The 25,404-nt window shown below is 35.0% G+C and overlaps 1 long non-coding RNA gene across 1 annotated transcript in view; it reads right to left on the minus strand.

Moving 5' to 3' along the window:
* LOC309660204 overlaps positions 1-25,163 on the minus strand; it is a 417,957-nt gene extending 392,794 nt beyond the window's left edge. Inside the window, exon 1 of the long non-coding RNA XR_014263267.1 lies at positions 25,053-25,163. This is a non-coding gene — a long non-coding RNA (uncharacterized lncRNA). The remainder of the gene's footprint in view (positions 1-25,052) is intronic.
* Positions 25,164-25,404: the final 241 nt, after the last annotated feature.

Raw genomic sequence — 25,404 nt, forward strand, 5'->3', positions numbered from 1 at the left:
TGGAGTCCAGAAATCAAGACTCCTTAATATGCAACTTTATATCCAATATACTTTCTCAGCTTCTTAGGTCTCTAAATGGACATCTCAAACTTGCCATGTTAAAAAAACTACTTATTTCCACCCTCAGATCTATCCTCTGGTAAGCTTCCTCTTCCTTCTAGTTCTTCAGTCCAAAACCCTTGGGGTCATTCTTGACAGTTCACTTTCTCTCACATTCTACTTCCAATTCAACAGAAAATTATCTTGGGACTATGTTCAACATATATCCAGATTCTGGTTACTTTATACAACTTTCACCACCACCACTAAGCATGGGACTATTATCTCTTACCTGTGATTTTGTAACAGCCTATTAGCTGATCTTTTCTCTTTTTCCTTTCTCTTTCAGAAAAAGGCTATTTACAAAATAGTTGGCACAATGGTGCTTTACAAATGTAAGTCTGCTTATACCACTCTCCTGTTCAAATATTACAACAGCTTCCCATCTCAGAGTAAAAGTCAAAGTTCACAGTGGCCTCTGAGATCCCCCATATCCTGTCCTGAACAATCTTCCTGACCTTATCTCTTGTCATTCAGACTCACTCACTATTTGAAACTATACAGTCATCCTTCGCTTTTCTTCAAGCAGACCAAGCAAATCCCCACCTCAGTACCTAGACGGCTCTCCTCCTTTACTTCATTCAGGTCTCTGTTCTCATGTCAACTCATCAGTGAGGCCATCCCTGATCTCCCTATGTAGCAACACAATAGCAAGACCTCCTACTCCAGTACTTTCTAACTCCCAGAATTTCTCACCATTTTATTTTTCTCCATTGTGCTTATCTCCATCTTTTGTTACCTTGCTTATTTTTATTGCTCCCGCCCTATCAGAATTTTAGCTTCATGAAGAGAGAATCTTGTTAGGATTAGGGATCAGTTTAGAGTTGTATACCCAGTGCCTTTGGCTAAAAGGAAGAATCAACATTGTGTTTTAATATGTACTTTCTCAATTATTTATTTTGCAGAATATACTATGATATTTTTGCTCATTCATAATATTGGTTAAATTTAGAAAACTTTTTTTTATAGTTTCTCGGATTTGATTAAAAATGACCAGGAAGTATTTCAGCACACTAAGAACCTATTATCTGGCCATGATAAGACTGGGTAAGACTGCCTTCCTGGCCACTTACTAGCTATGTGACCTAAGGCAAATGACCTAACTTCTCTCTGAAGCATTAGCTACACTGTCTTTAAAATGGGGAAAACAATAATACCTACTTCTCATGGATGCTATGAATATATGATGAAGTAATGCACGTAGAACACTTATGTTTGTCTAGAACATAGTAGGCACCTGACAAATGTGGGTGGGTTGCTATTTTTTTAATGTCAAATATAATTGGGGGAGAAACAAAATATTTCAACATTTATTATTTTATGCAGTAACTCAGACATTTTTCAACTAGAAATATGCTAAAATATGAAACTAAATTTAAACCAGATTAGAATCATTTGTTAGTAAAGTTATCCTGTTTATACTATTTTCATTTACATTTATTTTATTTCAATATATTCTAGTTGGGTTATATTTTCTTATAGAATGGCTATAATTTTGTTGTATCACATAGGCCATTTTATTCAACTTTTAAAATAATTTCTTTAGTGATTCGCTTTTTTAGAACATACCTCTGTCATTAGGATATTATGAAATTTTGTCTTTTCCCCTCAAATATTTATATATTTATTTGTGATAATTCTCTGGACAATTGATTAAAACAAGTTATTTATATTGAACTATACTTTATCATTTTATTTATTATTTAATAATATTGGCTAGTTTTAAAAATATTTTATTGCTTATTTCTTGATAATTAGGTAATATTACACAATTTTTCTAAATTATTATATATAATTTGCATAGTATGAAATCTTACTTTGCTTTTCAAATTATTTTAAATGAAAAAAGGTCAATTGTAAACGGAATAGAAAATCACATGCCCATTTTAGAGTGCATATTCAATTGTGTTACAATGAATGACAAGACCCTACAGTAAATATGGTATGTGAAATTTCATAAGGAATATGATTTAATTACTAACTTTTATTAGTCAGTGGAACCAGGACACCATCTGGCTATATGAACAATAAGGACATTACATATCTTTAAGATGAATAAATGTTTTAAAGAAATATTTCCCCACTTTATTAGAACAGTTTTAGATTTTATCTATTGGTTTACATTTAGATTTTTTTTTTTTTAATTTATTTTATTTATGGCTGAGTTGGGTCTTCGTTCCTCTGCAAGGGCTTTCTCTAGTTGTGGCAAGCGGGGGCCACTCTTCATCGCGGTGCGCGGGCCTCTCACTATCGCGGCCTCTCTTGTTGCGGAGCACAGGCTCCAGACGCGCAGGCTCAGTAATTGTGGCTCACGGGCCCAGTTGCTCTGCAGCATGTGGGATCTTCCTAGACCAAGGCTCGAACCCGTGTCCCCTGCATTGGCAGGCAGATTCTCAACCACTGCGCCACCAGGGAAGCCCCATTTAGATGTTTTGATATTTCCTATTTACTTTCAGTCTTTGAAAATGGAAAAAAAAAATTCAAGAATATGAAACCCTTCTTTCAGCAGAACTGTATCTTGTCTGTCACCTTCTTTGCCTTGAAAATCTTATTTGTCAGACTGGCAATGGTGACAGTAGCACCCCCAGACACCATGGTAAACCATCACACCCAGATGCTTTGTTGTGGTCTTTCTTGAATTCTTAGTGATACTGTGAAATCTGATTAGATGAATATCGCTTTCATTCTTCAGGTAAAGAAGTTAGTATGTGGTTACTCCTAGTAGAGTACTTGGCACTTAGTAGGTGAACCAAGACTGTACCTACTGCTAGTTGTACAATTCTGGGGAGTTGGCTGAGTATCTCATGATCTCAGTTTTCTTGAGCATAAAATGAGGATGAATACCTGCATCCTGGAAATATAGTGCAGAATAAATGGGAATAAATGAGATTATAGCTCTCAAGTGCTTAGCACAATGGTGGAGGTCAGTAAGCTCTCAAAAACTGTATACTGTTGGTTTTATTTTTTTTCCCTTCTCCTTCACTATTGGTCTTTTCTTTTTTTAAAAAAAACGACATTAGTTGTATAAAAGAAACAAAAATAAATCTGCACATAAATTGCATAAATGCTTTATTTTTAAATGTCCTGTGAATGTCCCACTATGGCTAGTTGGTACCTCAATTGTAGGTTGCTCAATAAATGATTTATGTTAGCTTGAGGACAGTTTCATAAGAGATTAAAATCTCAATGTTAATAATAGTGAAAATTTTATATTTGGAAAAAAAAACTTTTAGAAAAAAGATACTGTGTTACACTTTTAAAGGAATATGCAAGTCATCAAGATAGTGACATAGGTTATTTAAAACTTCAGTCCCCCTCACAAGAAGACCAGCTAGCAGCTATCCATAGACAGGACACCATTCTGGAAATCCCAGAACCCAGGGGTGAGGCTAAAGTACCTCCCACAGGCAACACAGACTGAGAAAGACCACATTAGAAGGGTAAGAGGAGTGATTACACTTTGTCTGCATCAGCCCTTACCCAGGCAAGCACATTGCCAAACTAAGAGGGCCCCTGTGGCCCTGTGATTTTTCCACTCAGATAAAGAGAGCCCAGGGTGGATATCGAGCCTCTCCAGGGTTATGGAATTCTTCCTGGGAGGCTCACTCAGGTATTACCTTGCAAGAATCACTGGAGGAACCTGCAAAGTATGAGAAATGGAGATAGATAGAAACAGAGAAGGGGACCAGGGTTTGTAGAAAGCAGTGCTCAGATCTTAGCCAAGTGTGTTTCTGTTTGCAGTGGTGCCTGAACAGAGATCCGAGCCAGCATATCTGCATATCTGGAGAGCCCAGCTGACCTCTCTGTCCATCCAGGGACCTCAGTAGGCAGTTTTGCCTGATTTGGATCCCCAGCCAATGGGTTGTACTAGCTATGAAGCATATTCTATAACCCACCCAGGCAGGAGAGCACAACCCACAATTGCTTATGGGATGTGAAAAAGCAGTTTTAAGAAGAAAGTTATAGTTATAATTGCTTATGGGATATGAAAAAGCAGTTTTAAGAAGAAAGTTACAGTTATAAATGCATACATCAAGAAAAAAGAAAGATCTCAAGTAAATAACCTAACATTATACCTCAAGAAACTAGAGGAAAAGGAAAACTAAGCACAAAATTAGCAAAAGGAAGGAAATAATGAAGATTAGAGGAGATAAATGAAATAGAAAATAGAAAACAAGATAAAAGATTAATAAAAATGAGTTGGTTCTTTGAAAAGATAAATAAAAATTGATAAATCTTTAGCTAGATAAGCCAACAAAAAAAGATAGATGACCCAAAGTAATAAAATTATAAACAAAAGAGGAGACACTGCAACAAATACTACATAAACATAAAGGATCGTAGAGACTGTTACGAACAATTATATGTCAACAAATTGGACAACCTAGAAGAATGGATAAATCCCTAGAACATACAACTTACCAAGACTGAATTAGAATAAACAGAACTGAACAAACCAATAATGAGTATGGAGATTGAATCAGTAATCAAAAGCTTTGCAACCAAGAAAAACCCAGGATCAGATGGTTTCACTGGTGAATCCTACCAAATGTTTAAAGAAGAATTAAAGCCAACTTTTCATAAACTCTTCCAAAAACTTTAAGAGATGGAAACACCCCTAAACTCATTTCATGAGGCCAGCATTATGCTGATACCAAAGTTAGAAAAGGATACTCCCAAAACACAAAACTACAGGCCAATATGCATGATGAGTATAGATACAAAAATTCTCAACAAAATATTACCAAACTGAATTCAACACTGCATTAAAAGGATCATAAACCATGATCAAGTGGGATTTATTCCAGGGATGCAAGGAAGGTTCAACATCCATAAATCAATTAATGTGATACACCACATTAAAAAAATAAAAGATATAAATCATGTGATAATTTCAATAGATAAAGAAAAAACATTTGACAAAATTCAACATTCTTTCGTGGTAAAAACTCTCAACAGGTTTAGTATAGAAAGAACATACCCTAACAAATAAAGGCAGTATAAGACAAGCATACAGCTAACATCATACTCAATAGAGAAATGTTGGAAGTTTTTTCTGTAAGAACAGGAACAACCACTGCTGTATAATAAATATGAAAACTGTTAAGAGAGTAAATCCTGAGTTCTCATTATAAGTAAAAAAAAGCAATTTTTCTCATTTCTTTTTGTTGTATCTATATGAGAAGATGGATGTTAACTAAACTTATTCTGGTAATCATTTCATAATATATATGTCAAGCTTTTATGCTGTATACTTGAAGGTCATACAATGATTTATGTCAAGTATAGCTCAGTAAAACTGGGAAAAATATAAAGATCAGGAATGAGTGTGCCCACTCTCACCACTCCTATTCAACATAGTACTGGAAGTCCTAGACAAAGCAATTGGACAAAATATATATACATATATTTGGATGCCATATATATATGGTATCCAAATTAGAAAGGAAGACTGGAAATTTTCGCTGCAGAGGACATGATCTTAGAGAGAAACCCTAAAGACTCCCACGCTCACACATACACACACAAAAAAACCTGTTAGAACTAATCACTGAATTCAGTCAAGTTGCAGGATTACAGGATACAAAATCAGCATACAAAAATCATTTGTTTCTGTATACTGATCTCAAACTATCTGAAAGAGAAGTAAAGAAAATCCCATTCACAACAGCATCAAAAACAAAGTGCTTAGGAACAAATTTAATCAAGGAGGTGAAAGATCTGTTAAAAAAAAAAACCAAAAAACGGTAAGACATTGATAAAAAAAATTGAAAAAGACACATAAAATGGAAAGATATCCCATGTCCATGGAATGGAAGAATTAATACTATTAAAATGCCCATACCATTCAAAGTAACCTACAGATTTAATGCAATCCCTGTTGAAATTTCAGTTTTCACAGAAATAAAAAAAAAAAAATCTTAAAATTTGTGTGACCCTGAAAAAGACCTTGAATACTATAGCAATCTTGAGAAAGAGGAATAAAGCTGGAGGCATCATGCTTCCTGGTTTCAAACTATACTACAAAGCTCTAATAATCAAAACAGTATGGTACTGGAATAAAAATTGACACAGACTAAAGCAGAATTGAGAGCCCAGAAATAAACCCATGCATAGAGAGTCAATTAACACTAGACAAGGGAACCAAAAATACTTAATAGGGAAAAGATAGTCTGTTCATAAAATTGTCTTGGGGAAACTGGATGTCCACATGCCAAATAATGAAACTGGACACTTATCTTACACTACTCCTCAAAATTAACTCAAAATGGATTAAAGACGTAAATGTAAGACCTGGATCATTTGTGAAAAAAAAAATTTAAATGAGTAAATTTGAAGATCTAATTGGCTTTATTAAACATTCACGAATCAGGCAGCATCCTATCTAGTAAACTGAAGGGCACTCCAAGGAGTTGTACAACATGAAAGGTTTATATAGGCAGAAGGAAGGTGAGGCAAGGAATTTATTAGCAACTGAAAAGTAAGAATTGTTTCAGACCAAGTCATCTTTTTTGGGGCAGGGAGGGGAGGGAGGGGATGGCAGGGGTCTTAGGCAGATTACCTCACTAGTGCTGATCAGGAAATTTCAGATTGTCTCTTTAAATGTCACGTTCTTGGGAGAGCTTGAGACTGCAACTAAGTCTTGGTTTGCTGTCATGGGGGCAGATGACTCCATTTTGGATTTGTTATTTCTTTTAAACAAGTAAAAATCCTAGAAAAAAACAGGGAAAAATTTCCTTCACATTGGTTTTGACAGTGGTTTTTTTGGAAATGATAACCAAAAGCACAAGCAACAAAAGCAGAAATTAATAGATGGGACTACATCAGACTAAAAAGCTTCTGCACAGCAAAATGAAGAGGCAACCTATGGAATGGAATAAAGTATTTACAAATCATGTATCTGATATAGGGTTAATATTCAAAATATATAAAGAAGTCATACAACTCATAGCAAAAAAGATCATCATCATCATCCATCTAAAAAATGGACAGGAAAAAGAACCCAAATAGACATTTTTTCCAAAGAAGTTGTACAAATGGCCAATAGGTACGTGAAAAGGTGCTAACACTACTAATAATCAAGGAAATACAAATCAAAGCCACAGTGAGATATCACTTCACATCTGTTAAAATGGCGATTATCATAAAGACAAGAGATAAGTGCTGGCAAGGATGTGGAGAAAAAGGAACCCTTGGGTACTGTAAATTGGTACAGCCACTATGGATAGCAGTATGGAGGTTTCTCAAAAAATTACAAATAGAACTACCATATGATCCAGCAATCCCACTTCTGAGTATATATCTGAAGGAATTGAAATCACTATCTTGAAGCGATACTGCATCCCCATGTTCACTGCAGCATTATTTACGATAGCTAAGACATGGAAACAAATGGATTGAGAAAATGTGATATATGATATTATTCAGCCATAGAAAAGAAGGAAATTCTACCATTTGCAAAAACATGGATGGATTGGAGGACATTATACTAAGTGAAATAAGTCAGACAAAGACAAATACTGTATGATCTCACCTTTATGTGGGATATAGAAAAAAAAAACTAAGAGAAACAGAGTAAATGTTGCCAAGGGCATGGGTGTGAGAGAACTGAGTGAAGCTGATCAAAGGGTACAGACTTCCAGTTATAAGATGAATAGGATCTGGGTATCTAATATACAACATGGGGATCATAGTTAACAATAGTGTAGTGCATACTTGAAAATTGCTGAGAGTAAATCTTAAAAGTTCTCACTTGAACTTTTGAAAAATGAAAAAAATAGTAACTGTGAGATGATATATGCATTAACTAACTTTATTGTTGTAATCATTTTGCAATATATACATGTATCAATTTATCACATTGTATGCCTTCAAGTTACACGATGTTATATGTCAATTATATATCAATAAAGCTGAAAAAAAGTAATACACAATATTTAGATGACTGGTTTTTAAAAGTAGTAAACATTTAGTGTTCAGAAAACTAAGACAAAATAATTCTAAAAAATAGCACAGGTCTATTTCTGTGATATTGTGACTTATTGGAAATATATATTTGATAATTCAGATGATCTTAGTCAACATCTCCTGGCTCCCAGCTCCCCAAACCCTTGGAATTTCCTGAGTGATAAGAACAATAAGAGCATCTTTTGTCATAATATTTGATCTCTTGTCCTAGTTCCTGAAAACCCTTCAGAGTCATAAAGGTGAAAAAAGTGTCTTGTTATTCATAACGAGCCCCTTTCCACCACTGTTGGGTTTATATAAATGAAGTGACTTTTGGAAAGTACCTGAGGGTGGGGGCTTGTGGTCCCGGGAACCAACTGTGAATAGAGGGTTTGAACTTGGAATCCTACCCCCTGGTTTCTGGGGAGAAAAGGGCCACTGGAGGTTGAATCAATCACCAATGGCCAAGGATTTAATCAATCATGCCTATGTAATGAAGCCTCGATAAAAACGCAAAAGGGCAGGGTTTGAAGAGCTTCTGGCTTGGTGAGTACTTGGAGATTTGGGGAGAGTGGTGCGCCTGGAAAGGGCACAAAAGTTCTGCACCCCTTTCCATATACCTTGCCCTATGTATCTTTTCAGCTGGCTGCTGATTCGTATCCTTTAGTATCCATTGTAATAAAATGCTAATCTATAGAGTAAACTGTTGAGTTCTGTAAGCAGCTCTAGCAAATTAATCGAACCCAAGGAGGGGGCTGTGGAAACCTCTGATTTATAGCCAGTCACTCAGAAGTACAGGTAACAACTAGCCAGTAGGTCTGAAGCATAGATGACTTCCTGGGTTTGTGACTGGCATCGCATCTGAAGTGGAAGGTGGTCTTGTGGGACTGAGCCCCGTGGGAACTAATGCTATTTCTGGCTAGGTAGTGTCGGAATTGAGTTTAATTGTAGGACACCCAGCTGGTGTCCCAGGAATTGCCTGGTGGTGTGCGGGGAACCCCCACCCCACCCCTGTGAAATTGGATGTACAGAATCTAAATAATATTCCAATTTATTTAATTTATTCAACATGGGGGAAAAAAGTAAGTAGAGAGTACTTAATAAAATACTTGAATATTAAAATTACCCAGATTTATAAATTACTTATTTTCCATTCAGAGATAGTAGAGACATTTATAAATTAAATTAAAATATAGAAATATGGTCTGTTTAACGAAGATAGTCCTGATCATAATGATTTTAGGTGCCTACAATAGGGAATGCATAATCAAAATGGTGGATTTCACTCCAGGTTGTAAAGGCAATTTACAATTGGGATATTTTGTTTTTATCACCCATTCCCTTTCAAAAGAAAATAGATTAAACCAAGACTTACTATTAATACCTCACAAATTCTTATTCCTGTGGTTATCCACCTGTCACTGAAAATTCCCACACTATGTATGCTTATGGGCCTTTCCTTTGGATTTTTGTATTCTAGGGTCTTTCCTCTTTAAAAAAAGCATCACTCCATTTATTTCCTGGGTATATCTTAGCTCTTTAACAGAGAGATGCATTTCAAATGAAAATTTTGATGGAAGATACTTCAGTGACCTTTGGCAGAGCAGGGAATACAAAGTACATATGAAAACTCAAGGCTTTGAAAAATGTTATTGTTTTTCTGTGGTAACAAGAAACAGTACTACCTAAACAAGAATGAATTGTCAACTCTCAAATCATAATCAGAGTTTATGGATTAGTTCAATTGGCTAATTCTCTAAGGGAAAAAATCATATACTCACTTCTGAAGTTGAATGTGGTCTTCCATTGGTTTTCTGAAAGTTTATTTTATTTATTCATGATTTTGGTATTGGTACCTGGATTTTTCTTATCTTGGCTTAAAATCAAAAATATAATTTTTCTTGTTAAATATTTTAATGTTGACCTCAAAAATTTAAAGAACATATGCGAATTATTTTTAGTTAAAATTTCAACTATTTTGACTCCACTGTATTTACTAGACAAATGTAGTTTGTAAAGAACTCTCAGTTTTCAAAAGGCAACTTTAGAAAAATCACAATATGTCACTTCAAATACACAGTTGTGAGGATACGATAAGTCACTTGGAGGATTCATGCTAAGACAATACCAGTGGCACACATTTTAGAAGATGTTAAGCAGAAATGTTGCAGAAGAAATAGTCTTTCTGTTTAAAAAAAAAAAAAAAAAAAGCTGTTATAATTACTTAGTCCAAATAGGGAAGAAGGCCTAAGTTTGAATTCATGGCATATTGCTGTAATACGCTATTAGCCTAATCCTTCATTTTCTTGTCAATTAAAGACTTATCTTTATTCACTGATTCACTTATCAGTAATTCGCTGGGTATTTTAAAGCTGGTTGTTAAAAATCCCTTTGTTTATGGCAATAAGGCACCATTCATTTTGTGAACTTTATAAAACCAACCTCTGCCAATTTTTCTCTTTGAGAATAGCTCTAAAGATGTGTTCCCACAGTAATTACTTATTCCAGAGATGTTCATTAAAGAATGAAGTAAAGAGGCAAGTGTTTGAAACAATTGTATCCCACCAAAGCCAGCTTTACTAAGCACCTTCCCAGCATCTACAGTATTTATGTACATTAAAAAAAAAAAAGCCCTTGAGAAACATTATGCAAAATTCGTACTTTTGAGTGTTATTACCTAGAGTGATACTAAATATATAGGGTATTATCTTTGCATATTTATATGCAAAAATGAGAAATTCAGCAAAAGGTTGGGGGAAAGCTGAGATGCTTTTGAATAGGAGCCCAGCTGTCCATCATACACCTGCTGTGACTAGTGTGGGTCATTCTAGTGTCTCTGCTCCCTATTCCCTACTTACCCACAGCCTCCAGGATGTAAAAGGGAAGGAGGGGGATAAACCCCAGTGAAGCCAGCCAAATCTTAATGGAGAAAAATAGTAATTAAAAAGATGGCTTTAGAGTTGTATATCTTTTAGAATTGGTTTGTTATTGTAGGTGAGTAGGAAGAAGAGTTTCAGTGTTTTATTTGCTTGTTATTAGAACTTGAAGTGCTAGAATGTGTTGAAGTATTGCATAGTTATCCAACAATTACAGTAAATCCTCCCACTGATCCTTAATGGGCAAAGGAAGAGAGAAAATTTAGAACGAGGGAGACATTTTGTGTATCAACCTGTCAGTGACAAATCTGAATTGATAAACCCCTTACATAAATGAAGATTTATTTATTTCTGTTACATAAAATACTACAAGGGACCAAGGGAGGAAATCAGAGAACCTGGGATTGGGTATGTTTCTTAAACTTCCAGGAGCTAAACAAAGTAGATACCAACCATTTATAGTGAGCACATTCTTTGTTTGAATGCTAGTAACACAACCAAATTGTTTCCTAAGTGCTTGGTAACAGTTTTCCTTTTTCTGGCCTTTAGATTTGATCTATTTTGTCTGCACTATTTTTTCCCTTTTGGTTAACTCTTATCCATCATTAAGATTTCAAATATAAATGTAGCTTAGTTTCATCAAAATGAGTACATTTGGTGCCTTGCTGTTTAAATGAATTATTTTACTCTAAAATTTCAGTGTTTTGCCTGATATGCAGAGTGATAAAACTAAGGGTCATATGGAGAAATACTGCAGGGAACAGTGGGGCTTTTCTGGACCATACCTCAAGAAGGGTGGAGATCCTTGTATTGTGGTATCTAGGAATATTTACTCAGGATTCAGGCTGCTAGCATTTGAGAGAGATTACTGAATCTCTCTGAGCCTCATTTTCTTCATCTGTTAAATGGGAATGATAACAATACTTATCTCAACTTTTTTTTATTTTTGTAAATGTAGATTAAATGAGATTCACTGTGGATGACTCTAAGATCATTGCCTGGCGTATAATAAGTACTTAATAAATGTTAGCTATTATTATTACTCTATACCTATGACTAGAGCACCTTTTCTTTTTTAAAAAAATGATACTTATATCCTAAATATAAAATAGTTCCTATACCTGTTATCAAAAATTTTGAAAGTTAAGACAGAAAATAAGAATCCAGTGTAATACTACTCTCTGGATGTGTTCACTATTAATATAACTCTCATATGCCTTTATTAAAACAATCCCATTCTATATGGTGGTCCTTTTTTGTTTGTTTGTTTGTTTTTTCACTGTCAGTTCATGGGCCTCTTTCTATCTGTGAATACAGATGCAGCACTTAAGTTTTAGTCTCTGCGTCACACTTCATTGTAGACCATAATTTAAGCAGCCATCCCTGGCATCTTAAATGATCTTTGTAGATACAGATGATAAGAAATGCTTTTAATCAGCACATTCTCATTAATTGTCTCTGTCTGTTTGTTAAAAATGATTGGAACCTACTTAATGCTTAGACCTGGATCCCAGCTCTGCCACATACTAGCTATGTGACCTTGGGCAAGTTACATAACTTCACTGTATCTCATGTACTTTTTTTTCCATTTGTAAAATGGGGATAGGGTATCTGCATAACTTATTCTGTTGAGCAGAATAAGTTACCTAAGACATGTAAAGCTTTTGCGACTGGTTTTTGGTATGCAGTTAATACTTGATACATATTAGCTTGAGGCCCTGGAGTTCCTCCCAAATCATTAAAGAAAAATTACTTCTTTGAATTAGGTAAATTTTATTGGCAAACTTTACATTTCCCCAAAATATTGATATATATGTGTATTTGGGGATATTTATATGTAAAAATATGTATTATCCTGCAATAATTTCCAACTTCCAAACCATGTTGGTTAGAAGGGATTTTAATTAAGTTATTTCTGGGCACACTGCTCACTGAACAATTTGAAAACAATCATCACTGAACATTAGTAACTAGGTTAATATTTTGCAACTTTTCTTTCTTAATATATCTGAGGAATAGAGGACACCCTTGGCAATGACTCAGTCTTACTACACTTTGTCGATGAGTGCAGGGGTGCAGCCATGGGATCAGGAAGCCATCCCTCCTTTTTAAGGACAGATCGGGTGAGGGTAAAATCTGAAAGGATTCTGAAAAATTGTCCTACCTCAGGTGTTGTGATATGTTACGTCTACTTCTTCAGTGCTTGTATATGACATCCTTATCAGGTAATTCTGGAACAAAGTTACCTCAGTCTATAAGAGAGTCCCAAATTGCTAAGACCCACAGAAAAGGTACAAATACTCTTACATTGACCAACTTCCTCTGCCCCCCAGTGGTCCAGGCAGGGCAGGGCAGCTAGCCCTTTGGCCAGGCAATCAGCAGCTTCATTTACTTCCCCCAGAAGGTCCTAAATGAATTTAAGTTTCTCTGTGTGCCTTGACATGAAAAAAGTTGGAAAGCATAATTAAGTACCACTTTCTACTGGCTCTACTTGCTAAAACAATAAGCTACAGACGTATGAGGGAAGATGCTCATATGAATTTTCCTTGTTAGGCAGATTAATTTGCATCTTTGTTATACCATAGTATAGGATTCTGGCATGTAAACCAGTGTTTTTAAAACTTAGAGATTCATGGAGCTTTAGGATACATCTAACGAACCAGTTTGAGAAATACTTCTAAAAATTAACACTATATGGTAATTTAGTGCTTACACAATTAGAAATGCAAATATAAATTCTTGCAACTGAAAACATAAAAACATGATTGTAACCTAGCCATTGGGATTAAAAATGCAAGTATTAATATGGCTTTAGGAGATGATCAAAATGAAAATAACAAAATTAATAGAGATGTGAAATCCTCTAAGAATGTATCTATGTAGCCTACAGGATAATACCATTCTAAAACAGTGGTTCTCAGTATGTGGTCCCCAGGACAGCATCATCTGGAAACTTATGGAAAAGCGAATTCTTGGGACCCACCTCAAATTTACTGAAACAGGAGATCTGGGGGTGGGACTGAGTCATCTTGTGTTTTAACAAGCTCTTCAGGTAATTCTGATGTGCACGAGTTTGAGAACCACGATTAATGAGGCCAACTACTCTCCAATCTTTACACACCAAATACATGTTGTCTTTTATTTACCTTAGGGCACAATACCCTCATTTGAGTGAGGCTGATGTTATTTCAGCTCTATTTAAAGAATTTGTCTCAGAGCCAGTTTGTAACTAAGGAGAAATTCAGTTTCATCATTTTAAAGTCAATCTCATTAAACAGTTACTCAGAGCATCTGTATGAATCTTAGATTTGACTTTGCCCTGCAGTGTGAACAAAAATTTGAAGTGATTAGTCTTCAAGGAAAGGCAATCACAAATTTTTGGAAAGCCTAATACTTATTAAAGAGCCCTTAATAGACTACTTTTGTAACCTGTAGGACATCTCCACCATAATATTGTTTAGCCTTGAATTCTCCCTGGTTGACCTTTGGTCAGAAACATTAACCTGATGACTACTTAATTTTTTCGACTTTTCTACCTCCCGAGTCACAGTTGGAGTTGGCTTTGGAAGGAAACTGGGCGTCAAGTGCTTGCTGGAGTAGAACCCTTTTTCCTGGGATAACTCAAAGCCAACACCTTGTGTACCCACTTCATTGCCACAGCTGACGTGGCTACTGATATCTTTGCTGCTATGAAATCCTTTTTCCAAATGCCTAATTCATACATGGTTCTGAAGTCTCATCTTATCTCAGAGTAATTATGGTGGCTTGGCTGCCAAGAATAAGAAAAGAAACAAGAGGGCATAAATCCCAGCCGTCAATCCTACTTGCTCCTCCTGTTTCATCCATCACCAGTATTCTATCCTCTTTCACTGCCAATTCAAGTTGATCCATCTTTTTCATCCCAGGTTTTTTAACTTAGAGCTTGTGACAAAATGTCCAATATAACCATCATTTTTGCAAAAGAAATACACTGTGGAGAAATAATCTAGAGGTTCACATCTGCTTCCTGCAGTTCTCCCTCTAGCACCCCTGTAGCCCAACATTTCTTCCAGAGTTCAACAGGGTGACCAAGAAAGTGAGGGAACGTTCTGGTCCCTGGAGGAAGAGAAATACTCAGGGTCATGGTCAGCCTTTAGAACAACCGCCAGAGATGTGGTGGGCAGAACCAGAGTCACTAAGCGAAAAGCATATAAAACTCAATCTATTGCCACACCCAGGGGAAAACCGCTGATATTTTTAATAAACAGATTTGCAACCATTTATCACTTTGTATGTAACTTTACTATTTTACGCGAAGTAGATCATATCTTATGCTTGTTTTTAACCTGCCTTTTTTTTAAAACTTAAAAATTTATCATAAACATCCCTTTTAAGGTCACAAATGTTTCTATTCCTGTATCTTTTTATAACATTTCATAGTATTCCCTTGTTGTACAAAAAAATGTGTTAAAGCCTTTTTCTATTGTTTAAAATATTTATTGTCTTCATTTTTTTTGGACTGGACCCTTTTTAATGTCATCCGATGAGTATGTAGTATAAAACCCAAAATATCAGCATGAGCATTCACATTATTTTATTAGTGAATTTTAGTTTATTTCTATAAGACAATTTAAATTATTCAAAATCAAAACTGTATAAAAATACAAACTAAGTCCTTCTTGCATCATTTTTATTTGTTTATTTTATAGACTTCCAATTTTTAAAAAGAAGAAATGGAGACTTTCTAGAAAAAAGATGATTGTCTTGAGAATGTGGGCTAATTTGTCCCTAATACCATATTTTTGTATGTATACTCCTGAGAAGCTATGTACTAGAAAGTTCATAGTATTCTAATTTGAAAAGACATGACCCAATGGCTAATGGGGTAAGAAAGCATTATTCGGTTGCCAAAAAGTTCGTTTGAATTTTTCTTGATGTTATGGAAAAACTCAAATGAACATTTTGGGCAACCCAATATATACGAGCTTTGTGGGGAGGATAGGGCTGCATTTCTGATTCTGGATTTCATTTTCCTATGTCTCTCTACTACTGAATAAGATAGTAGATGAGAAATAATCATTGGTTTAATTTAGTATCTATGATGTTTTATTATATGTTATAAAAGAAAGTGTTTTTGTTTTTTCTTAGACTCTTCTTATAAATCTCATAGGCCAGTGATTTCCTTATCTTTGTGAATTGGGTATTTTACCAGAAAGGATAATGTCTAAAAGTCTATAAGTTTACAGAGTACTCTTTTTAAGCTCCTGCTTCTTCCAACACTCAGAGTAAGTTTATATTTTCATTACTAAAGAAACATATTTGCAGGGCAGTGTGTTGCCTGCTATGACAATCATCCTTTCATTTGGAGGATGTAATGTTTCTGACTTTTGGTTGAAGCCTCAAACTGATACCAGTTACAGGACAATAGGTACTGTTACTTTTAATGAATTACATTTAGTAACTGGGTTCTCTTCTTGCAGACTTGAAGCATGCTTTCACCTTTCAAATATTTTGGCCTGTCATTAATCCAATGATTTCACCCTTTTTGTTCCCCTAGACAGGGTAATTTCATCAAAGTTTTCCCACATGGCCAAAACCTATGTTAGCTATTGGGTGTGCTGTAAATTTAAAAGCCAGTAGTATTCCTCCCACGCCTTATATATACAAAAAACAGATGTAGTGATTACACTGTAATGTTCCTGGCTAAAGTAAATTTAGATGTAAGAATATAGCCTTTACATGTATTGGAGCAAAGTATGTCATTCTTTCTCATTTCACTTAAATGGATGTTTAATAAAATTGCTACTTATCAAAAGAAACTCCAGAGGAAGACTAAATAAATGAGGTGATATTTTAAAAGTTAATGAATGAGGTGCCTTGATCTATGGCTCCATTATACTCTTTTCATTGAGTCACAGAGCTCTTAAAACACAAGATGTGATATAAAGTGTAGGTAAGCTAATTTAAACAGTGCTTTAAAAAGTAGGCAGTGAAACACTTATGTTTACCAAAGGGTTAAGAGTAAAAAGTCCTTTATTCTAAGATATTAAAAGGCAAAATGTACTGTTTAAATTAATCTCCTTTTTCCACATAATTAAAAATTAAATTTGAATTGAACTGTGTTTAAAGTGAATAAGGCTATTAAAAATGTCTGGTGAAAGGAAATACAATAAAATAATTTTAAAATTTACTTTAATTTTTACTCAGATGGTACAACCATATTTGCACTTGACAGAGATTGATTTGTGTTATATGTTCATGAGCATAGGTTTTTTTTTTTTTAGTTGAGGTATAATTGGCACTTAACATTAGTTTTAGGTGTACAACATAATGATTTGATATCTGTATGTACTGGAAAATGATCAACACAATTCTAGTTAACATCTGTCACCATACATAGTTACAAAAAATTTTTTTGGCCTTGTGATGGGGACTTTTAAGATTTACTCTCTCACCAACTTTCAAATATGCGATACAGTATTATTAACTATAGTCACCGTACTGTACATTATATCCCTATGACATTTTTTATGAGCATAGTTTTATAATAAGTAAAGGTCATGCTTTTAGTGCCAACTTATTTCACACAGGTGATTTTGAAAGTTCTTTCATTTATTTTGGAAGTCTGTATAAATCATTTTAACAGCACTACTAAAATATCTCAGACTTAGGACTCTTTGTTCACAAGTAAGCCAAATTGAGCTATCATAAGCCAAAAATATAATTATTAAATGGCTGCTGGTTTGTTTTGTGCCATATAATAGCAAGAAAGTGTCTTACTCTTTAGCAGAGACTGGAACTGGATCCTAATGCCTGTTGAAATATTCTCTGTCGTCCATCTCTGCTTCTCCCTATGTACTTGTAATTTTTCCTGTGCCAGACTGCTGATTCCAGTCTTCAGAGAAGCTGGAAGAGGGCCACTATACAGTCATGAGTTTACATTGATCTCCAAGGTCCTGGCCTAAGCTAAAAGAATATTTACCAACACCAATTCTAAATTCCTGGCAGACAGAGTTCGATTAAGCCAGGCTGGGTCAAGTGTCCAACTATGTCAAATCAGTTAGGAGAGATAGTATCACTGAACTCCCAAGGACCCATCCCTGTGGGAGGTGAAGATAGTTCCAAGAGATGAGGAACTGACATAACATCCCAAGAAATGTGCATTTCAACCCTATTAGATAAGTAGGAAGTGTAAATTTAATTTTTTCATTGTGCCAATTAGAGTAGGTACCAGAGAAAGACCACAGTATATAAAATGTAAAATTAAGAAAGTACTTGTTCATTGAAAAACATTCTCTTTTACTATATTACCCACTTCATTACATCAGAAAGTCCTTAAATTCTTACAATGGTGTTCTGTAACTTGATCAACTGCTATTTATTTATTTATTTGTTTGTTTCTTTGTTTATTTTCTTAAGTATGCTTATGGACTGTTTGAGATGAACTGGAAAAGTAAATTTTGGACTTGGATTATCAGGTAAAACTTGTCCTAGTCCCAATATCCATAAAGTAATTTTAAAAAGGTATGAAGTAAACTATATAATGTATGGTACACAAATGCCATTTTCTCAAACAAATTGTTCACAGTATGAGTATTTAAAAGGTGAATTAGAGGTTTCCAAGTCCAAAACACCTTTTTATATACATATATATATATATATATATATATATATATATATATATATAGTGATACCCAGAAGGGTAAAGTGTGATAAGAAGCCACATCTTCTGATTTTCAACCTTATGTTAGCTACTTGTCCTATACTTATATTAAAAACAAATGAACAAATCTGTCATGCTGCTGTCAATGTGATGCCCCTTTGAGGAAAGAGAATCTTGGGGTTTTAAGAATTAGCGCAATGTTTATTTTCATGTTAAATTTAAACAATTGTCTGTTTTATTGATTCAACAAGTTCCTGATAAGTACTAAAATTGAGAAAGATATATAGAGCTATATTTGGCACATACCTATCAGAATTTGGGGTAGGCTTCTCATGGAGTCCATGCTTTCAGCTCATTCACAGCTCTACATTACTTAAGAAAATTATGTGTATGCAGAAATGAGTCCACAGAGTGCCCAAAAGAAGTTTGTTAGTAACATTCACCCAGATGACGATTTTTTTTTTTTAATTCTTATGCACTTTTTTTTTTTAAATTTATTTATTTATTTATTTTTGGCTGTGTTGGGTCTTCGTTTCTGTGCGAGGGCTTTCTCCAGTTGAGGCAAGCGGGGGCCACTCTTCATCGCGGTGTGCGGGCCTCTCACTATCGTGGCCTCTCTTGTTGTGGAGCACAGGCTCCAGACGTGCAGGCTCAGTAGTTGTGGCTCACGGGCCTAGTTTCTCCGCAGCATGTGGGATCTTCCCAGACCAGGGCTCGAACCCATGTTCCCTGCATTAGCAGGCAGATTCTCAACCACTGCGCCACCAGGGAAGCCCCATAGATGACGATTTTTTACGGAAAACTGATATAGTAGGAAATGTATTTAAAATATACTTTTCCAGCTGAATTATTAAAAGATGAGTTTATTTCTTTTCAGGAATAATTATATTTTTGTTATGATTTAGCTATTTGTAATTTCCTTTAACTGGGATTTTAAAGTCTTCCACTGTAGTGAGTTAATGAAGAGAATGAACGTAGCAATATTTTTGCTCCCGAGGGTAAAACATGTTTTCCCATTCATGCTCTTTATTTCGAGCACAAACGATCTGTGGTAGCGGCAGTGGTTTCCAGTACACATTGGCACTTAAGGGGTGCTATTAACACGTGTGGTGATCAGTAAACATTTTTCTGTAACATCAGTGCTGCTTAGAAATGTGATTTTGTTGATAAAGGTCTTGGACAGGATTTATTCATCTGTACATTTATTTTTAAAACTCAAATTATGCGCATGAGAACATGTAAGTGTCCTCACATATAGGTAAGAAGCTGTACAATGGAGAAAACAACAGATTCTTAGTAACATATCTAACTCTCTCTTCTACTACATTTCTATGTGCCACTTAATAAACTACTTTATTTTCCTAGGCATTATCTGTAAAGTGTAGAGGTTAAGACTCTTAGGTAAGAGACGAAGGTCTCTTCTAGTTCTAACTGATTATGTTTCTATGATAAATATTAATTACATATATAAATATAAATCCCAATTTATTAGATGAAGGTAAAAACTAAGGTCCCATTCTTTTGAAACTTCAAAAAAAAAAAAAAAGAACAAAAAGAATTGCTTCTGTGAAAACTAAATTGTTTTGGGAAAACTCCATAAAGGAGACTCTAAAAAAAGGCTCTGAAGAATTTACCACTCACTACAAAATTATAACAATTATGGGTGTGGTTTATTTAAGAAAATCAAATGGTATAGACTTCCTTAAGAAATGACCTTGGTGTTAAGTCAATGATTAGGGAATTAATGTATAAATCATGCACATTTTAAGTTAAAATAAAATATTAAGGTGTGCATAGTTTAAAAAATAATAAATAAATAAGTAAATAGCTGTGTATTCCATTGCCTTCTATTGTAAGCTATCTCTATTCTTTCCTTAGTATCTTTCCTGTTGTGGAATTCCAGGAACTCAAGAAAGATTTTACAAGCTAAGGATCCTAGAAACTATGATGTAATAGCTGCTCAGCTAATGTTATTTTCACTTCCTTCCCATACTCATATTCATAGTAATGTTCTAACCTCCAAGCAAGCAGTTTAGAAGATTTGAAATTAAAAAGAAGAGAAAAGAGGAACATGAAACACTATTTTTAACTATGAGGAAGGCCACTATTGAGGAGAAAATAAAGAGCTGACTCCCAACTTTTTAGGGCAGAGATGATCTTCCCCATCCCTCTCCTCCCCCAGCTACTGCCCTTAAGATTTGGTTTTTATGAATTAGTGCATAAGAAAGAAGCTAACACTGTATGGCATTTTCAGGTTCAGCAATGAAAAGTAAAGCAAGAATGCAATATTGGAATGAACACTCAGGGCTTAGGAGATGGGAATTCCAGATTTGATGCCATCTACCAACTTTCCAGTGATATTTGTTAAATCTCTTTATTTCCCTACCTTTTCTTTCAATATCTGTAAATTAAGGAGTCTGAGCTAAATTTAGCTCACTTTTAACTATAAACATATTGCTTTTAGATGTATATCCATTATGTACATACAAACAGATACTTTTCTACAAGTAGTTATTGTTTTTAATCCCCAAAATAGTTTTACCCATTATCTTCTGGAATATGCTCAGGGAATGAAAATATTTATTTAGGCAAACTATGGGGAGAAATGTAAACTTCCAGGTACTTTTTCTTTCTTGTGTTATTTGCTATCCTTTATAAAGCATTATAAGCAAGATTTGCTTTTAAGATTACCACTCCAGTAAGTAAATTTGTACCTGTGAATAATTACAAACAGAGGAACATTGCACCTTAAAATAAAACAAACAAAAACCATAAAGCCAACAAAAACAAAACAAGAAAACCCCTCATAAAAAACAAATTGAAATAAAAATTCATAATAAGTAAAAGGCAAACATGGGAAGTATTTTCACAAGGATGATAAGTCAACATTTTGCTCTCTTACAATATCAATTAAGCTGTAACATACACTTACACTCATGCAAAAAAGATAGTACTATATGTCCTAGAGGCACACAAGAAAGTGGACCTACTTAGTTTATTTCTAAATTGTCAGCTCTTTTTTTTTTTTTTTCTATTCTTTCAATAAAATAAAGTGTTCTGCTGAATAAGAGGGTTAAGAAAAGGCCTGAGTGAGTCACTTCATTTGTTTCCACATTCTGACCAGTCAATAAAGGAATTTATTGCCTCATTAGACAGTTTCAGTAGATTTCTGGAAATCTGGGTGACATAAGACAGAAAAGTAACCTGGTAAGATGTTTTAAAAGCGGTTGCAGCTGAATTTGTTTTTGAAATTGTAAGTTGCCAGTTAAACTGGAATGACATAGCGATTTGTTTCAAGAAACGGTGCCAGGCAGTGGGCTGGTTTCAAGGAGGAAACTGTCTGTTTTCAGCAAGTACTAAAAAGTACTGTAAATACTGGTACTAAAAAATACAGTAAGATGACGGAGCCAGGATGATTGGAAGAGGGCAGTGGTCTCAGCAATGAGATCAAGAGTCAACTTCTGCTAAGTGAAAGCAATGAAATGTGGCCCCTTGAGACTGGATGTTAGTAAGTATATAGCCAGCGATGTAATCATAGGTTGTTGCATCCTGATTTCTGCCCTTCTAAGGTCTTGCCCTTTGTTTAGCTGATATTTAGCTCTATGATACTTAAACTCAGACCTCCCTCAGACCAAGGCATCTGTAACCACTCTACTCTGGTTGTGGGCTTCAAAGACTCATAGTCGTCAAGCGAGGGTAGATTCCTTCCGCACACTTTACAGTTGTAATGATCTTTCAGAATTAGAGGGAACTTCTGTTTAACTTCTTTTAAAACAACTGAAAATTCGATTGGTGGAAGCTAAAGTATTTTTTTCGAACAAAAGAATGTTGAATTCACTTCAAAATGTAAACAACCCAGGAGGCAAAAACTTGTAGAACAAATGATTTATTAGTAAGTAGGATCCAATGACTTGCTTGCCTAAACTAACTTTCTTTTCGTGCGTTTAGCAGATAAACACATTAATCATGATCAGTCTGCACTGTATCAATAGAGAATTTGATAAATTAATCAAATCAGCCATAAAATAAGGACACTTCAGGGAATTTTCCAGATAAAAAGAGTGGAAATATTTGTCTCCCATAATGAAAAAAAATGTGTGTATGTGTATATGTATGTGTGTCATATATATGACATTCTATTAACATTTGTATATCCATAAATTTAGAGAATAATGGAATAAAAAGGAAAATAAAGGTTTAATCTGAACTCTCTTCTTGTTAGTTAAAAATCAATTTTTCAGCATTGTTTTATGTTCTTCTTATAAAAGATTCCAACTTTAGGAGAGATCTTAGGATGTAAAAAGAAGGAAATATTTTCTCCACCATCAAATCTTTCAGTTCTTCCAAGTGACAATTCTCATGTCTGATGACTTGCTACCAGTATTTCATTGAATATCTAGAGAATAAAAGTTAAAAGAGAAAAAAATATATGATGACAGGATACTAAAGGGGAAACACTGGGAGAAGAGGCCTGTATTCCTCTCCCAGCTCTGCTCATCTCTCTGGACACAGTTCCCTCATCTGTAAAATGTGTAGGTTTTGGGCTGAATGATTTCAAATTGCCCTTGAAGTTTTAAGAATATATGAGTCTAACTTGGTAATCTGGAGGAGATTAAAATCCACTTAAACTTGAAGGATGGAATTAAAAGCATCAAAATGGTGCCATTCCTCATTACTCCCTTTCTAATTAACATTATAAAAATTCCAGATCTGAGACCCTGTCAAATTTAAAGGTCTGCTATTTTACATACATTCTTCTACATCCAATTGTTTCTCCCTAAGAAAATATAATATCAGTTATTTTTTAATGATTATTAGTTGACTGTGATGTTCATTGAGGATCTCATGGATAGCTCAGTTCAGCAAACATTTAATTAATGGTTATTATGTGTTGGGCAGTGAGCAGGCAATAGAGAATACCACCAGCACTACCACCACTAGCCTCTTCCCTCCAAAAATGACAAAAAACAAATAGTCCTTGGTCTAGGGAGCTTAGGGTGTGTCTGGTACATAATTGTTCTGCAAATATTTGTTCGATGATTGAATGAACATACTGAAGGAGACATTTAGAGTATAATATTATACTCAATGTATAATTTAGAGTATAATATATATATATAATATATATTTATTTAGAGTATAATATATACACATATAATATATGTATAGCTATACAGAGGAGTAGGAAAAGTTTGAGGAATCATGGAACTATTTAGGGAGTAGTTGACATTTGAGCTGAGTAGCAATCCACAAATAAGATTTCAAAAGCACATTTTAAACTGAGGTGGCATACCAGTTTATGGAATGTTTGGGATTGTTGAACATATGTATTATGGAAAGTGGTCATAGGTTATAGGAAGTGAGGATAGAAGGGTGTCTGGAGCAAAATTGCCAAGATGTTTTAATGCCAGGCTAAGTAGTTAAAACTTCATAGTATTACTAAACGGTAGCATTATTTTGTAAGGAAAGGAACAAGATGACCAGGTTGTTTTTGTGACTTGTGATTCTTTGGCATGCCCAGGGGGTCTGGATTAAACATTTTAAGAGCTTCTCCAACATTTTCACCCATGCTTCAGCAACCAACCAAAGTCAGCTTTTACTTTCTAAAGTAATTTACTTTCCGTAAGTAATTTTTGGATGTTTAAACTACAGCATTGAACACACCGAGTAGGCCTTTTCAAATGCTACGTCCGCTTGCAACTTTCTGGGGATTCTGACGTCTTCCATCTCTTCCAGCCCCACCTCCCCACACCCCATTTTCTTAGACTTGCAAATATACCATATAGGCCCAGGTGCTGTTCATACACTAACACAAACCCTTAAGGGACAGAATTATAACCAATTTTATAAACAATAAAAAATAATAATATGGAAAGCCAGCAAACATTAACAAACATCTGGTTCAGAACTTGGTTTTGCCACTGACTGGCTGTGACTTGACCAGGTTACTTAAACTCCCTGCAGCTAGGTTTTGGAGGATAATGTCACCTTCTTTTCTAGGGTTGTTCTGAGGACTAAAAGACTTAATACAAAATATGACGTGACATATAATAAGTGGTTCATAAATTGCTGTTGATATCGGTGTTGTTACTGTATAGTAGAGGAAGTTGGTACAATCTGTGTTCATCCCTTACAGTGCCTTCTTTCTGCCCCCATGAGTGATGCTGCTTCTTTTTTAGAATGCCCTTGAGTCCTTCTCAATATCTACTACAAGAGAACACACAGTGTTCTCTTTGCCGATGCCTATATCTCAATAGGCATCAATACCTGAACCTAAGAACACATTCAAATCACCTCACTTTAAAACACACTTCTTGTTCTAACCAAACTCATTTTTATTTATTTATTTTTTATTTTATTTTTCTAACATCTTTATTGGAGTATAATTGCTTTACAATGCTGTGTTAGTTTCTGCTTTATAACAAAGTGAATCAGCTATACATATACATATATCCCCATATGTCCTCCCTCTTGTGTCTCCCTCCCACCCTCCCTATCCTACCCCTCCAGGTGGTCACGAAGCACCGAGCTAATCTCCCTGTGCTATGCAGCTGCTTCCCACTAGCTATCTATTTCACATTTGGTAGTGTATATATGTCCATGCCACTCTCTCACTTCGTCCCCGCTTACCCTTCCCTCTCCCCGTGTCCTCAAGTCCATTCTCTACGTCTGCGTCTCCATTCCTGTTCTGTCCTTAGGTTCTTCAGAACCATTTTTTTTTCTTTTTTTTAGATTCCATATATATGTGTTAGCATACGGTATTTGTTTTTCTCTTTCTGACTTACTTCACTCTGTATGACAGACTCTAGGTCCATCCACCTCACTACAAATAACTCAATT

Source organism: Balaenoptera physalus (genome assembly GCF_965194825.1).
Source record: "Balaenoptera physalus genome assembly, chromosome: 4".
In the NCBI taxonomy this organism is placed as follows: Eukaryota; Metazoa; Chordata; class Mammalia; order Artiodactyla; family Balaenopteridae; genus Balaenoptera; species Balaenoptera physalus.